Genomic DNA, 15,419 nt, shown 5'->3' on the forward strand with positions numbered 1-15,419 from the left:
TTCAGTCGCCAAATTGTGTCCAACACTTCGCAACCCCGTGGACTGCAGCACGCCAGGCTGCTCCTCTGCCCTTCACTGTTTTCCGGAGTTTGCTCAAATTCATGTCCATTGAGTTGCTGTTGCTGATGCTATCTAACCATTTCATCCTCTGACGTCCCCTTCTTTTGCCTTCAATCTTTCCCAGCATCTGTCTTTTCCAAAGAGTCAGCTCTTCACATCAAGTGGCAAACATATTAGGGCTTCAGCATCAGTCCTTCCAGTGAATATCCAGGGTTGATTTCCTTTAGGATCGACTGGTTTGATGTTGCTGTCCAAGGGACTCTCAAATCCAAACTAAGTAATCTCATTTTACTCTTGAGATAGGCAAATTGAGCCCAACATTTGTAGAGTCATAGCCAGGTGTTAAATTTGACTTCTATGAAAGGATCCTGTGAGTTCGAGAAGGCTGGAATTTATGAGGGGTAAGGCCAAAGGGGCAAACTAGGATGGATTATGAAGGGTCTTAGGAGATACCTAGAGTTTACATTTTATTCTGCTAGCAGTGGTCATCCCCAGTATTACGCAGAAGAGTTTGAGCTAGGCCAAGGAGCAGGAAGGCCAGCTTGTGAAGTGAACATCTCTGCTATCATGAGACTATTAACTCATTTTGGCAGGAAGAAGTGATGTGATAGAGGCTGACTGGTTGACTCCCTCAGTTCAGTTCAGTCGCTTAGTCGTGTCCGACTCTTTGCGACCCCATGAACCGCAGCACCCCAGGCCTCCCTGTCCATCTGGACAACCAACTCTACCCAAACTCAAGTGCATTGAGTCGGTGATGCCATCCAACCATCTTCTCTGTCGTCCCCTTCTCCTCCTGCCCTCAATCTTTGCCAGCATCAGGGTCTTTTCAAACTAGGCAGCTCTTCGCATCAGGTGGCCAAAGTATTGGAAGCAACCCAAATCAAGCTGGGAATGATTGGGCTTGGATTCAGACTCTCTAAGAGAGCCTCCTGATTCTTTCCCATCCTCAGGCTGCTGAAAGCAAAGTGAGGCTTGTTAGGAATGAAACTGAATGTCATTTTGAGATCAGGAAGGATCCCAGGCCACTGGTCCTGCCACCCCCTGTTGGCCATTCAATGCACAGAATTATACAGCAGTTATTCAAATTCTGAGCAAAGAGAGGAGTGAGTGATGGTGAGCAGAGGGGAAGAAGTAAGGAAAGACATGGAGCTTCAGCATGAGAACACAGGCAGGGGAGGGGGTTTCAGGGTTTGAGAGATGAGAAAGTGTAAATCTCAGAGCCTGTCAAGATGAGTGAGTCGGTATACCTACGGCTGATTCATGTTGATGTACGGCAGAACCCAACGTAACATTGTAAAGCAATTATTTTCCAATTTAAAGAATTTTTTTTAAAAGATGAATGAATAAGGAGTTAACCCTTCAGAGGCTCATCACCTCCCTGTTTACAGTCCTTAGTTTAGTTTAGAAGGCCCTTCATAATCTGGTCTCCATTTACCCTCCCGGCCTCGTCCTTAACCCCACACATGCGCGCACACACACTCAGCCACCCCACATGAAGCCCAAGCTCCACCCAAAACAACCACTGCACCACCAAGCCATAGAGACGTGAACTGGTGTGGCCAGGGTTCAGGCCCCACCACCTGTGTTCTTAACCACTCATGCCACAAGGCCTCTTGGCCCCGCTGAACTCACCGCCTGGAGACACTTCCCTCCACTTCACCTGACCAAGTACATTTTATTCAGAATTTAACTCAGATGTCATTGCCTCCAGCGGCCTCTCCTGGGCTTACCTCTGTCCACCACCCTCACATACTGTTATCAGTGTTCTGCCAGTCTGGTTTCTCATGGGATGGTCTGGAAGCCAAGGGCTGGTACAGGGTCGGTTCATTTTCCCCAGTGCCTAGCACACTGCCTGGAGCCTGAGGAGGCTTGATGCGTGTTTACTGGATAAACGAATGAGAAGAAATATTCAAAGGAGGCTCGATTGTCTGGATGGAGAATGCTGGTTAGGAATATTGAGAACGGGGAGGACTGCTGTCTCGGACATCCCCCCACTCCACCGCCCCTACTCCTCTTGTCACAGCTTCTGCTTCCCTTCTCTCTCAGGAGCTGGGCGTGTTGACTCCCTGAGGAAGGGAGATAAACTGGAATTGGCTCTAATCCCATAGTCCCACCCCTGCCATTTTACTGAGTGTGAGGCCTTGGGCAGATTATGGAACCTCTCCATGCCTCTATCTATTTTATAGGATTGTTGTGAAGATGATACACATAAAGCATTTAGTCCTTTTTTATGATATTTATGCCTGTACTCTATATGTGGAGGCTTGTGCCTTCACATCACTTGCGTTGGCCCCTCTCAGGAGAGGTAAAATACTTGGTACAGGAAGGGGGACCCTTTCAGGGCCCGAGAGTGTGCTCTTGTCTAACATTTGGAAATGAATTATCCAAAGAGACACATATGCTGAGAAAGCAAGAGACTTTACTGGGAAGGGGCGCCTGGGTGGAGAGCAGCAGGGTAAGGGAACCCAGGAGGACTGCTCTGCCGCGTGGGTCCCAGTCTCAGGTTTTACGGTGATGTGATTAATTTCCAGGTTGTCTCTGGCCAATCGCTCTGACTCAGGGTCCTTCATGGTGGCCCGTGCATCATTCAGCCAAGATAAATTCAAGTCAGAAGGACTCTGGGAGGTTGGTAGGACATATGGACTGGAGTCTCCTTTTGGCTTTTCCCGAAGTCTTCGGGTTGATGGTAGCTTGTTAGTTCCACGTTCCTTACCAGGACTTCCTGTTGTAAGATAACTCATGTAAGCAGTTACTATCAGGCCTGGGCAGGATGGGCAGTTTCGGTCAGTCGTTCCCCTAACACAATGATCCCTGTTTTACAGATGAGAAAACTGAGGTCCGCTGTTGGTGACCTTCCCACTGATTCAAACCTATCTCATGAGTCTGAATCCCATACTTTGCCCACTCCTGGCCTTGGATCTCTGAGGCAGAGTAAAGACACTTTAATCAGACACACAGAATTAGGGTGGTGCAGGGGACCCCGACCTCGGCATTTCTCCAGGCATCAGGCCTTGTATTACAATCTGGAGGGCAGGAGGAAAGTCAGCACCTGTAGCAGGCCCAGGGGACAGGGCATTTATCTCTGGACAAACAGATTCCTGGGGCTGGGCTGTGAGGACTGACCAAAGAGGGATAAAGATCAAAGATGAAAGAAAGCCTTCCCCAAATTCAGGGGAGCCCCACCCTGACTCCCAGGGCCCAGGTTGAGGGGGAAGCCCCACATCTCCAATCCCGGACTCCAGGATCTGGGAATCTGGTCTAGGCAGCAACGGGGAGGGTGCAGCCCCAACAGTGGGTGAAGACTGGGGAGTGACGGTCTGAGGCCAAGAGGAAGCAGGCCCTGCCCCAGCATCCCTGCCTCTTGCCTCAGTTGTCAGGTGCTGGCTCCATCCCAGCTTCAGCCCAAGGAATGGTTTAGGACAGTCAGAACCTCACAACCTTTGTCCCAGAGAGCTAAGGGCCCGTGAGGGAGGCGCCTCTGGCCTCTCACCCTGGGCCCTGCAGGGACCTGACCAGGGAGGAGAGGGAAAGAGGGAGGAGGCTGGAGGGACCACTCGCCCCAGGAGACAGGTCAGACTTGAAAACACAATTCTAGGGGCTTTTGTTCCAGGGTGTCTTTTTTGTCCTTCTGTTCCTCACCCCACCCCCAATATTTCTCCAAGAGTAAACAGGCAGAGGGTGGGGTAGAGATGTCTTTGTATGATTTTGACCTTGCAGCAACTAACTAGAAGGAAAAGGGAGGGGAAACTAAGATTTGCATAGGTATCTTCAGAATATCACAATGAAGGAAGTTTGCTTTGGTTCTCCCACTCCTGGCCCAATTGGGAAAAATCTTTATCTGCACATGCTGAAATTTTGGTGACCAACTCCTCCAGCCCCCATGTTGACAATAACAAGTAACATTTGTTCGCTTTTGTCACTTGCCTTAATTACTTGATCCACAGATTGATCCACAAAATTGCCCTCTATGGATTATTATTACTATTATAATCTCCATTCTGCTGATGAGGAAAACAAGGGTCAATGAAGTTAAGTGAATCACCCAAGATCAACACAGCTAGTAAGTAACCAAACCAGGACTCCCCGAGTTTGTCCTGGTGTTTGAGAAAAAGACTCCATGCTTTCTCTCAAATACCTCCCTACCCCTCGGTGATGATACACAGACTAGAAGGAAAAGGCAGGGGGATCGAGCTGCTTTAAAGAGGCCCCTAGACTTCTCTAAGGGAAACATGGAATCATTGCCAGTGTGAGCTGCCCTGAGATGACCTCCAGACCAAAGAGGAAGAGACCAAACATGTATCTAGTCATTCATTCATTCATTCCTGAAACTGATATGATGGGCCACGTGCCCAGGGACACAGTGGGTCCCTGCTCGCAGGACACTCACAAGGGCTCAGTTTCCTGGGGAAAACGAGTCAACATAATGAACTGAAATACAAGGCAGATTGTGCCTAGATGACAATAGTCATTCATTTATTCAGCTAACATTTCCTGAGTGCCTGCTGGAGGCCAGACTCTCTCTTGGAATTTCACAGTCAAATAAAGACACTCTGAGTCCACCAGGAGCCTCCAGTCAGAAGACGGGTAATTAGGAGGCTGCGGCTCCTCCTCTAGTGCTCTCCCCACAATGCCACAGCCTTTCCCTGCATTCCCCAGTGAGCTGTAACTTTACCAGTTACCAGAGAATTTTCAGTACTAACTTGGGCAGGCAAGAACTCAGATGTCCCCACAATACTGGGGGAGTTCTCATTCTCCTCCATGCCCTTTCTGAAAAAGAAAAAAGAAAAAAAACCAAGACCCCTTCTAAACACAGGCACCAGTCCCCACGTTGACTGGTGCCATTCACCAGCAGCATCCACACCACCACCCTTGGATCAGCAAGAACCAGGGTCCTCCTCGTAGCCTCCTGCCCCAGAGTCTAGCTTGGCTAGCACCTGACATGTAAGGCATGCTCTATAGATAGAGTAGGTAGGTTATACTGCCAATAACTGAAGCAGGAGGCACAGCTCCCTCCGCAGTTAGGTTAGGCTGATGGGGACGGCTTGGTCCTTGCAAACCTAGTTCTCAGCCTGAAAGAGCTCCTACCTGATGGAGGAGACGGGGGTGCGGGGATCCCCTTATCTGCACTCGCCCTCAGGACACAGATGTGGGCAGCTGACTATCCATCTGTCTAGGGCTGTGGCCCCCACCTAGGGGGTAAGAGGGAGGGAGTGGAGAAGATAGAAAATGAGTGGGACTACAGTCCATCAGTCTAGAAGGACTATTGAGAGTGGGTCAGTCTGGGAAGGGAGGACAGAGACTGGGTGAGGGCATGTGAGATGAAGAGGGGGCCCTGGGTGTTGTGGGGTGGGGGGGGCGGGTGGTGGCAGCCCTAGCACAGGTTGGGAGCTGGAAGGGGCAGGGGGTGATACACTGGAAGACAGACCACAGAGGCTGAAGTGGAAGGCAGACTTAGAGACGAATTCCCAAGGAGGTAAGGTGGGGGGAACTGAAGCAAGCAGGCAGGGGCTGCGGAAGGAGTAGGCAGGGGAGCGGGGCTGAGAGCAAGGAGCACCACCCCCCCAACCTCCTGCCCATGGTATTGATCCACTAGATTACTCAATTTCACCCGTATTGATCAGGTAATTGCTTTATCTCGGGTCTCATTTGAGCTCTGCATTCCCCTGGCTTCCCCATCTCTCTCTCTCATTTTTTTTTTTTTTCTATCAGCCTGACACAAGGCTTCTTAACACAGAAATATATATATGTATGTGTATATATATATATAAAGATTTGGTTAGCCTGCCCAGGGTTGGTGTTTGGGGTGGGGGATGGGAGTGCATAGGAGGTGAGACCAGCCTCCCCTCAGAGCCCCTAAATTCTCTTTCAAGAAATCCTTCCTGGCTCCAGATAGTGGAAATGTCTGCCCTCCCAGGGTCTCCAAGGTCCAGGTAAGAGCTGGAGGAAATAGACACCAAAGGCCCTGGGCTCAGCCTCTCTCTCCTCACCATCCCACCCACCCTGCTCCCCTAACTACAAGACCTGGAATCCCCCAGCACCCCAGCCAGGCTCTCGGACATCCCTTCAGTAAGTCTGCAGAGTCTTGCCTCCGTCTGTCCCTCTGGCTGCGCGTCACTGTGTATCCTGCCACTACCCCTGCCCTCTCTGGAGCCCAGTATATGGGTCCTTCCTGCCCACCTTCCTCACCCCCTCCGACTCTCCTTGGCCCTGGCCCAATTCCCCACCCCTGGGGACCCAAGCATCCTGCCTTCAGCTGGAGGAAGGAAAACTAGGGAAGAAGCCTCAGCCACTCGCCAGGGAATCCACAGACAGTTCCCCCAGGGAGTCCCTAATCTGAGAGGCAACACCTCATGGCTTCCTTGAAGCCTCCAGTCTAAGAGTAGGGACCAGACCCATCTGAGGACAGGACTAGGGGAACCACACGAAAGATAAAAGGCGAGGTCTAGGGAGTGGAGGGAGTGTTGGGAGATCCCAGACGAGATCCAGCTCTCTCCCCAGTCTCCCAGAGCTCAGCCCTGCTCAGCTCACAGACCAGCTGGGCAGAAAGGCAGCAGACACTGAAACTGTAATTTGCCGACAGCAGCATCCTGAGTGTGGATGTGGAGTCGGTGGGGCCAAGGGGACCCGTCCACTGCAGTGCACACTCTGGGCTCCTGGCACCCTGGAATTCTCTGCATAGTGACCAGGGAGGTGTCCAGGCACACATGGTCCTCCACCCTGGGCGCACCCTGCTGAGTTCAGGCCTGGGGGCAGCTGTCCATCTGTGCTCTTGCACATGCGGGCTATGTCGCTTCAGTCGTGTCTGACTCTGTGCAACCCCATGGACTATAGCCTGCCAGTCTCCCTTGTCCGTGGGATTCTCCAGGCAAGAATACTGGAGTGGGTTGCCATGTCCTCCTCCAGGAGAATCTTCCTGACCCAGAGATCAAACCCACGTCTACTGCATTGGCAGGCGGGTTCTTTACGACTAGCGCCTGGCACCTGCAAATGTCAAGAGCGGGCCCAGGATGCAAAGATTCTTCGCCATGGAGCTCAATTTCCAAGACTTCCACCGAGACCTTGAGCCAGGCATTGAGGTAGGAACTGGGAATTCCATGGTGAACACAATGGATAAGACTCAGACACTCCCCATGGAGCTTAGAGACTCTAGGACATTATAAACCATCTCTCCATCTGTAACCTCTGGACCCCTCACCCAACGCCATGCACACCAGCCAGGGCCTTGCAGGCTCACTCTATCCCCTTTGAGCAAGGGAGCCCCCAGACAGAGAGAGAGGGAAGGACTCAAAGCCGTGTGTCCAGACATGATCTGCACTGGGAAGGGGGGTAATCCCAACTCTGAGCCCCACAAACTCATCCCCACCCAGTGAGGAGCCAGAGGAAGAAGCAGCTGGTGTGCAGGAGGGCATGAGCCCCCCAGGGTCCATCCGGCTACATCTTACCTGCCACGAGGTGGTGGACACCAGTGTCCCCCACAGAGCTTTTCCTGAGCAGAGGACAACTGATCTCTTTCCTTCCTGTCTCAGTTTACAGAGTCCCAGCTCCGCTTTGGGGAAGCTCCTCCCTGAGTCTAAGCAGCATTCCCCTACTGCTCCCACAGTCTTTTTTTTTTTTCTTCCTAGTTCCTCTTCCATTCAAATGCCTCAACTTTTCCAGCTTCTCCTTCAACTCTCCTCACCCCATCTCTCTCTCATCCTTCCTTCCCTGACACCTGCACCCATTCACTTTGGCCTCCTGATATCCAGGCTTGGAAGGAGCTGGGACCCACTGTCCCAGTTCTAATACTGAAAGTCTTGAGTTTGAGAGAACCTCTGTGTCCCAGGGACAGGAATGCACCCTACCTGGAAGGTAAGATACTGCACGAGGCTCAGATGGGAGCAGGGTTTGGGTGCAAATACGAAGAGGCCAGCAGCATTTTCCCACGTGTCCGCAGAGACAGACAGACACACATACACACTATACACAGAGATACCCATAAACAGTCTCCAAAACAAAAGCACAGCCCACACACCCAGGAGCAGACATTCACAGACACACAGACACACGCACTCAGGCTCACACACAGACACGCCCAGACTCACACACCCACACTCCTAGAGACAGGTGTGTGTGGTCACAGACGGGCACATACAGTATACCAACAACACACAGTGGAAACACCAGAACTGACACAAACGCCCACGCACAAAACACACGGCCATGGAGACAGACATCCACGGGAGACGTGCACTCATTTTACGACTCATCGGAGACACACAGACACACATTCAGACACCCACAGAGAGGCAGGAAGGAGACCCGGGAGCACAAAGACGCCTTCACCTGCGCCCACGGGCTGAGCTGAGCAACAGATTCCAGACCTTTTCCCTGTTCTGCCCTGGAAATGCTCACAGGGCTGGGGGGGCAGGGGGGGAGGTGGGCAGCTCCTCCTCACCCCCCAGAGGAGAAGGTGGACCCAGCCCCAAGGTCTCCATGGACCCCAGCTCGAGATTCACAGAACCAAACGGAGAGCACGCACCCCCTACCCTACTGAAGATCTTTCTCCCTGGGGTGTGGGGGGGTCCTGCCCCCCGACCAGGAGCCAGGGCTGGGGACAGCTCTGAGACTAGCCTCTCTGGAGACGGAGGGGCGGGGGGGGTGGGCGTGGGAAGCCCTGGCTCCCTCTCTGGGGGTCGGGTGGCGGGGGTGGAGAAGTGTGAGTGAAATGGGTTTATTACTGGGAGTCTGTTGCCTCGATTGGTATCGATCCCCGCATGTCACCTTCCATTGCCACTAATGGGACATGAAGAGTCGCCACCGACACCAGCCCCGGCGGCACGCACAAACCCATAGCTCCCCTCCCCCGTCCCCACGTCCCGAGCTGCAGCCCAGGCGGCCTCGGCCCTGCTACCAGCTGACCCCCTCCTCCCTCCACCTCATCAACTCCTTCTCCTTCGCTTCCTCTCCTTCTGCCTCTTCTTTGTCTCCTTGAGTCTGACTCCAAAAGCTTCCCCCACCTGCTTTCCTTTCCCCCTTTACGGTCACCTAAGGACCCTATCCCCCCACTCAGGGGTGTCCCTTTTCCCTCCCTTCACTTCTCTCCTTCCTCCTCTGGGTCCAGAATCGGCCACCATCACTCCCCAAATAAGGGTGCATTGGGTCCCAGCCAATCTTGGGGAACAAGGGGGAGTCAAGGAAATGAGTCAGTGGGAATGACCCCTCTTTCACCAACATCTGGCAAGGAGTGCTTCTCAAAGGATAATTTCCTTCTATCACACCAACCTGGCCAGACAGAACATCCTGGAACAGCCGAGTCCCCCAAACAGACCCTCCTGGAGCAGCGGGGCCCCCCACCTTCAGTCCACTGGCTGCCACGACCCCAGGCTGGATCCTGGGTAGAACAGCAAAGAGAGAGTGAAGATGAGGAGTCAGTTTTCTTTTCTCTTATCCTGCTCCTCAGGGAGGAGATGGCACCACCTCCCTGTCCACCCCACCTGGCAAGCCCCACATCCCCTGCAGTGCCTGGTGAAGCCCTCCCCAGGGCCTGATCCCATCCAAGGGTCTGCAGTCCTGCCCACGGTAATGTCAGATAGTCACAAAGGCACAAGGGAGACCCGAAAAGACCCATCCAGGGTGATGAGGTCTTGATACAAAGTATGTCAGACAGTGTCCATAGGCTGGGAATTTAGCCTATTGTGCTGGTTACTCAAGTATGAAAAAAAGTCACTAACTAGAGCAGGAAAAGTCCACTCGAGGCGCAAACAGAGCATCCTTGGCTTTGCTGCTAGGAAAGCAGTCTGCGTGCCCGAGTCTGTGCCATTAAGCCCTGGGGACTGGTGGGGCAGCTGAGGAGAGGGACTCCTCCCAGCCCCACCCTGCACCACACTCAGCCCTGAGAGACTCCTCCCCAAGTGGACCCTGGGAGACACCCAGAGCCATCTCTAGGTCCCCAGGTAAAAAGGGTGGCCTCTTGTCGATCCCTGTCACCAGACAGGGATGGGGTTTCCACCCCTCATCACTTAGCCCCATTACTGTGTCCTGTCCAGGTTGTTTAGGAGGCTGGACCAGGCCAAGTAGAGGTACTAGATACAAAGCTAGGGGTTTGAAGGTAGCTTCAAAAGTTGAGGCTGCTTGAACCTAGATGTCCACCGACTGATGAATGGACAGCTCAACAAGGCAGCTTATAAAATTATTCAGCCATAAAAAGGAATGCATTTGAGTCAGTTCTAATGAGGTGGATGAACCTAGAGCCTATAACACAGAGTGAAGTAAGTCAGAAAGAGAAAGATAAATGTAGTATACTAACGCATATATACGGAATCTAGAAAGATGGTACCAAAGAATTTATTTGCAGGGCAGCAATGAAGAAACAGACATAGAAAATAGGCTTATGGACATGGGAAGAGGGGAGGAGAGGGTGAGATGTATGGAGAGAGTAACATGGAAACTTACATTACCATATGTAAAATAGATGGCCAATGGAAATTTGCTGTATGTCTCATGGAACTCAAACAGGGGCTCTGTATCAACCTAGAGGGGTGGGATGGGGAGGCAGATGGGAGGTTCAAGAGGGAGGGGACATATGTATACCTATGACTGATTCATGTTGAGGTCGGACAGAAAACAACAAAATTCTGTAAAGCAATTATCCTTCAATTGAAAAATAAATGAATTTTTTGGAAAAGGTTGAGGTTGCTTGTTGCCAAGGTAGGGTAGTTGGAGGGTCTAGAGTGTGGGGAGCCAGTGGGATGTTCCTTTCTGGTTTACTCTGCAACCCTTGGTAGGACAGCCCCATGTCCAGGCACTGCACCAGGCACCTGATACACACAGAGATGCTCAGAAAACCAAAGGAAGCGACTTCCCTGGTGATCCAGTGATTAGGACTCCATGCTCCCTCAGCAAGGGGGCATGGGTCCAATCCCTAGTGGTCAATCCCACATGCCTTATTGAGCTGCCAAAAAAAAAAAAGAGCAAAGGAAAGGGCTGGATTTGGCCAGCGGACACCCTTCCCCAAAGGGCAGTAGGCCCTTTGCCTGTGTTTTGGGGAAGAAACAGAGGAGGCCCAGGGTCCCATGCTAGAAGCCAAAGTCTGTGCTGAGTGCCCGGGGTTCCTAGTCCCAAGCCAGCCTCCTCGAGGAGGCCCAGCAATCAAAATGTGAATTGACCAGAAAGGGTGGGGGTGGTGAGGGGGACACTTTGATGAGGTTTACGGGAATACAAGAGGAAGTGGGTAGGGACAGCGTGTGGAGCAGCAGAAGAGAAAAGGTGAAACCCTAATTGTCTCAGAAGCAGCTGCTCTGGTTCTCGAAAGGACTTGAAGTTAGCAACGTGAGGGACTTTCCTGGGAGTTGGGACGGTGGCAGGAAGTAGGAAAGCAGAAGAGCCTTGATCCTCCCTTCCTGGGAGCCTGTCAGATGTGGCCCTCCCAGGAGAGCTGTGGAGGCATCAGGTGGTCCAAAAGACCCTTGGGGTCCAGGCAAGGTGGAGGTCCCAGTCCTCCCACTAAAGATTCTGCCACCACCTGCTCTTCCAATGGGGCCTTCATGCTGGAGCAGGAGTGGGGAACGCTTCTTCCTCCCCAGAATGCTCTCCTTGGCCTTGGCTTCTTCCCGCTTTGAACTCAAATCGTCCTAAATCCTTACATGAGGGAAATAGGATGGAGTGAAGGGGAGCAAGGGGCAGAGCCAGCTCTTCAGGTGGAAAAACACCAGTGATACCTGAGAGAGATACCCAGAGTGGCCTGTCCCGGCACCAACCCCGGTCTTCCTGGTTGTAGCTCTCTGTTTTCTATGGCAATCAAGTTTACTTCATCCTGGCTAATATTCCTCCCTTCTCCCTGCACCAACTCCCTGGAACAACGTTCTGGACCATCCCTCCCTTTGCAGCTTCTTTCCTTTCTGCCATCGATGGGCCCTGAGGCCCGTCCTGCCTCTCCGCCCCCAGCAAGGACTCTCTTTGTGGCCCCCCAGCTCCTGTCTCTTCCATCAATCAACCTCTCTCTCTCACCTTTCCATCATGTTAGCTTCGGTTGATTTAACCAGAAAACAACCCCTAGAATTTAATTCCATGGCCCTCCATTCCCATCTCGATCAGCTCGAGACTGGGAGGGGCTGTGTAATGATGGGGGAGTAGCAAGGGGTAGAGACAGAAACTTGGCCTCCTAGACTCAGGAAGAGAAAAAAGAAAAGAAAATCATATTGATTCCCCAATGACAGTCATCAGTCTTTTCCTCCCCACTAGGGACTGCAGAGATTGGACACAGGCCCAACAGGCTCCAGGGTCCCTTGGTCCCCAGGACTTAAAAACAGAGGCTGTAGTGATCTTTGACATGCTCACTCCTCTAGTTTTCCCTGAGGTCAGTTACCTAAATCCTCCATGCCCTCCCCAGTGTAAGCTGGAATCTTACCGCCTTCTCTTGTTCCTGCTGTTTTGAGTGGGATACCTGATGCCCCTGCAGTTACTTTCTTCCATCTGGTTTAGGATTTAGTTGGCAGTTCTTCTTGCTGTCTAACTTTGTGTAGTATTTATAAAGAAAAGGAAAATGAAAAATCTATTTTCTATAGCCTTAAGAGGAAAGAGACATAATAAGTGCTTTAAAAACCTTAGAGAAAAGGTGATTGGGTAAATTATCAGTTTCATTTTAGTACTTGAGACTAAGAGGAAAATTATAGATTATGACTGTTCATCCCCAGTATGGGAGCAGGGTGGGGCCTGGGACTCCAAGGGAAAAGCAGGGAGTGAGGTGGTGTTAAGAGTCAGAGGTTGTGAAGAGGGGATTCTTTACCAGGCCAGGACTCTTATCTCCACAGGACCTTCTGAGAGAGAAGGGCTGATGCAGAGGGAAGGGTAGACAGCTGGAAGGACTTCCCGACAGTTCTGTCCCTTTTCCTAGAACTGAGGCAGGAGTAGCCCTCTCATCAGTCTCTCTGTTGGTCAGATGTTTCAAGAGCCATCTGCCCCAGAGGTGGGCTCTGGATGCAAAGGACCCAGTGGAAGACACTCCCTCCCACGGCACCCCCACAGAGGTGCAGAGGGCGTGGGGCCGTGGTGCCACCGGCCCCTGAAGGGTTAAAGCTATTGTCTGAAAAACCACATCAGCTCCCCTGGGAGCTTGGAGATACCGCTCTCATTTTAAGTAACCCTAACTCAGCGTGTGATGAGCGAGGGGTCGCTGGGCGAGAAGTGCGACTGGAAGGAGCTGCTGGACAGAGCCCGGACCGGCTGGCTGCTGCGGCAAGGTAAGGGGTTCGGGGGGCCAGCCAGGAGGACGATCCTTCTCCGCCCCCACCCCCATCCCCACCCCAGCTGGGGTGCCAGTTGGGGGACAGCTGGGAAGGGGAGAAGAAAAGAGACACAGGCACCGGGTGAAGATGAGAACCCAAGGGCCACACTGAAGCCTCCTGGAAGGGGCCGGGCTCCTCTATACAGATGCAGGATAGTGCAGAGGCAGGTGTGGGGCAGTCAGGGCAGAGAGAGGGGTCGAAAGACAGCGGGTCTGACATGGCACCAGGGTCTTCTCCTCAGATGGGGCGCAGCTGGGGTCAGATGTCGGCTCACTGGGGCAGAGCAGACTCCTGGGATTCATGGGGCTGAGTCAGGCTCTGGGTGCTGAATGAATGAGGGTCTCAGCCATCCCCGTGCCCTGTTGTCTCTGCCTACAGGGAGTTCAGCATCTCAGCGTGTCACTGCTGCCATCCCTCTGACACTGAGGGGGTGGGCATCACAGCCTGGGCATAGGAAGGAGCAGCAGGTGGTCCGGGGAGGGCAGAGTTAAGGTTGTGCTCCCATCTGAGCCAGGCTGGGATGAAGTGACATCTCTGATGGGGTGACGGGATTCTGCCCCGTCCATCTGCTTCCCTCGCTTCCTCAGACTCCTGGCTCCATCCCAGAGAACGAGATCCAAGAAGCCTGAAATCTAAGAACTTGGGTGCCCCTTGACAGGAGCACCCCAGTGATGGTGGGGACAGATGTGGGCTGTGTGAGGTGGGAAAGGCACCCAAGGTGATGTTCCTATGGCAGACAGAGGTCCCGTGACTCCCAACCCCTTCCCAACTGACCAGAGGAGACGGAAGAGAGTGGGGCCGCGGCCACTGCATCTCCAGCCCCTCTCTGGCCCTGCTCAAGGGCAGTGGGGCCCCATGGGGAGAGGGTCCAGGGCGCACGCATGGGGTTGTAAGCTGGGTTTAGTGGAAGTTGAAGTTAGGGCTGGGAGTTGAAGTTAGGCGGTAAGACTGGGGATGAGGACGAGGGTTGAGGTGGAGGCTGGAAGCAACACTGCACGAAGGGCTGGGACTGAGTCAGAAGGCATCAGAGGCCCCCAGCTGAGGAGAGCGCCCCAGAGGCCCTCTGCCCACAGCTGCATTCCTGGTCCCTGTTACTCAGCCCAGGAAGGTCTGCCAGCTCATCCCAGCTCAGCACTTGGCTGGGAGCTTTCACTTCCTCCAGCTGGCCTGGCTCCTCAGCCACCTCAGCAGCGCCTGCTGGAGGGGATTTCTTGTCCCCTGGTCGGGGTGGGGGGGGGGGGGGGGCGGGGATGAAGGGAAGGATCAGGGGGTGTCCAGGCAGGGGGATCCCCTGAGGCCCTGCTGATGGGAATGAGATGAAAGGAACTGACACTGAGTTTGTGCTGGGGGAGAGGGCAAGGGGTTGCTGGAGGGCTGGTGGGGGGCGGGGGAGAGAAGGGGCTGTAGAAGCTGGGGGCCTGGGTTTGATTTCCAGCTCTGAAGCACAGGTGAGAGACAGGAGGGCAGGAGAAAGACAAAGAGGTAAGAAAAAAGAAACAATAAGGAGAGGCAGGGACGGAGACAGGGCAGGCTGGGTGAGCGGTTGGGGAGGCACTCGCAAGAAGGAAAACAGGCTCAGCGGAGGCAAGACAGACCGCTTGGTTTGTAGACAGTATGATTTGTAGACGTCAGATGTAAGGAACAGAGAAACCAAGGGAAACTGAAACAGAAAAGTATAAACAACAGAGAGAAAAGAAAATGATGGAGCTGGGGAAGTAAGGCAAGAGAAGGCTTGGCGGACGGGAAGTGGAAAGGAGGAAGAAGGAGACTTGAGCGGGGAGAGGAGAGAAACTGTAAGGAAGGAGGAAACAGTTGAAAATTAAAGGTCAAACAAAGCGAAACAGAGACGTGGAGGGGCCAGACCAAGGCAGGGGTTGGTGTGGGGCTGGAAGCTGGTCTCCTGACACCCTAATCCACATCCCCCAGCCCATGGGGCCTTAAGGGGTCTGGGACTTCCCCCATGACTTTTAACTGCCCTTCCTGCCAGCTCTGGGGGTGGAGCATGGGGGTGTCTGGCTTTGGGTTTCTACTCCATGGAGTTACACAAACCTTTTAAATCCCACGGCCCCCAGGGACCATGGAGGCAAAAGTCAGAGA

This window comes from Bos indicus x Bos taurus, chromosome 3 (genome assembly GCF_003369695.1).
Source record: "Bos indicus x Bos taurus breed Angus x Brahman F1 hybrid chromosome 3, Bos_hybrid_MaternalHap_v2.0, whole genome shotgun sequence".
NCBI lineage: Eukaryota > Metazoa > Chordata > Mammalia > Artiodactyla > Bovidae > Bos > Bos indicus x Bos taurus.